A 2,524-nucleotide genomic window follows, 5' to 3' on the forward strand; every position below is an offset into this window, starting at 1 on the left:
TTGGGCCTGATATTTTTTCGGGCGTTTTCATGGCTAGGTTAAGTGGCAATCAAAGCTGTTAAAAAAGGGGGGGGGGAGGTGGATGGAGAGTGAAGCCCCAGTTAGGTTAAGCTAAGTTAGGACTGGTTAGGTTAGGTTGGATAATTAGGCTTCCTGTAGCTTTTAATGTCTTTTAAACTGTGTACGTTTAACCCCTACACCGCGGGCATGTTTACCGATGTTTTGCGTGTGCCGCGGGGTTATTCGGGCTCCGACAGACTCTCAAAAAATATTTGCCAAAAATCAGTTATTAGTCCTAGAATATTAAAATTAAATATGCTTATGGCACATACCTTCAGCTTTCTCCTGGAATTTTTGTTGAGCCTTCGTCAGTTACCGTAGGACTTGTGGAGACCTCTGAAGTTGGGTAACGAAGTCTCCACTTTACACTTCCCGACAACCCGTAATATAATTACCACAGCCAGATATTAACATTATAAATACTACTCCATGATTTTCAAGTAGTTTGAGATCCATACTCCAAAAAAAAAACCACTGTGAAAGCAATGAAAATTACGAGTGCGTCTGACCGTCGCACTGGCACTAGTTCGCTCTTGGTACTCTGTCATTTATTATTCATAAAACTCCTCACACTTTATATTTCTATTGCTATATAACACTTATATATATCTACAGTCTTTATCCATAAGTTTCCTTCAGTAGTATTAGTTTATTGTCACTGTAGGGATTCAATTTCTTTCAGTAAAATACGTAGCATTCACCTTCTCGTCCTGTATACTAGCATTGAGAGTGAATGTCACTTTCATCTTCACTCTCATAATTCATAGCATTCAGACATGCTAGAGTGAAACTTTCACTTTCATTACTCCTAGGGTATATACTCGTATTCTTATAATACTACTCATTTACATTTCTTTTTACATTCTCTATTTTATTTACGTTATTTATATTTCCATTTTATTTACACTGTGTTATGCACTGTCACTTGAAGTAACTTATAAAACTATTTTCCATTGTTCACGTATATTTACATTCATTACTTTCACTTGCTGTTTACACATTATTTACACATTATTTACATTTCCACTTGCACTGTTTTACTCAATAGAAAGAGCGTAGTCACTCTTTTATCAATTGTCAGCCCTTTACCTCTTTCCACACGAGGTTTAGTAGGGGGTAAAGGTCACAGGGCCCTTTGCATGGGGGCAGGGCAGTTTCTAGCCTTTTGGGGACCCTAGGCAGAATGCTGTTTGGGGGCCCCTATCTTATGAAACTATGGTGGGGGGATTCCAAACCATCTAAGGTGATCAGGGGTCATGCATTTAACATTTAAATACTTCAATTTGAGGCACTTTATCAGGTAAAATAGGCCAGATCGGTGAAATCGTTGGAAGGAAAATAGAATAACTCAAATAATAAACTCAGAACAATGCAATAACGCCTCTTTTTAGTTCTTACGTTCACACATCACACGTGGTGTCATTGACGCCGATGAGACAAAAAAAAGACCAGGGATGCCAGACGAAAAGGCGCGAGTAAAAGCTAAGAGAGCCAAAAAATAGCCAAGCATCACAACCTCGAGTCACTTTACACATATTTTAATTTCTTAAAATGCTAATATTGGCAGCTTGGTGGCCCCCTAGTGGCATCGGGGGCCCTAGGCAACCGCATACTTCGCCTATAGCAAGAAACGGCCCTGCATGGGGGTGAAAAAAGTCCTGAAGTCAGCAAGAAGAAACACGTACCTCTACTTCGGAAGATGAGAGTAAACTGATAAGGGAGGGCCGTGGTAGAAGCCTACTTAGGGGATATTCAGTGCTACCAATGTTAGCTCTTGAAACAGCTATGTATAGCACAAATGATTGGCAGGAAATCTAGACAATACATTATAAATTAGGTAGTTCCAGGTGAATGTAAATATCACTTAGGCTTCTCCCTTCCCTCCTTACATGTATATTTATTACGAAAATAGATTATACAGCATATTTCAAGGGGAAAAAAACAGCGAAAATTAGCGAACGAGTGCACGTGAGGTGTTGTCAGGTGATAATTAGCCAATTCCAGGTGTATGGCACTCTCACTTACCTTATTTCTTTCTTGTATATGTTATTTGGTATAAGAATAGGACATAGGGCTTATTTCAATGGATGAAATCAGTGAAAAGTTCCAGGGAAGATTTACTTAGCTGTAGCACGGCCGGGCAGGCGAGAGGATAGGGTAATGGAGGGGGGGTAGGGAGGGGAGTCAAGAACGGGGAGAAATGGCTAAATTGTCAACAATGGATGGGAGTACAGATGAGATTAGGAGTGCTGACTAGTGTTGGACATTGGCAGTACTGATAGATGATACAAGCCCCCACTTGGAAGCCCGGGTGAATTCAAAATAACACAGAATCACAAAAGCGACGCCCCGCGGTATGATCCCTTGCTCCCAAGCATCACGAAAGTGACGCCCCATGGGTGAGGGGTTAAGGATATTTGATGCACTACGCTTCCCGTCGGCGAGATGGTCAGTAAAGTGTCTA

Source organism: Coenobita brevimanus, chromosome 100, assembly GCF_032717465.1.
Source record: "Coenobita brevimanus isolate Jiangsu-jjx chromosome 100, ASM3271746v2, whole genome shotgun sequence".
Classification (NCBI taxonomy): Eukaryota; Metazoa; Arthropoda; class Malacostraca; order Decapoda; family Coenobitidae; genus Coenobita; species Coenobita brevimanus.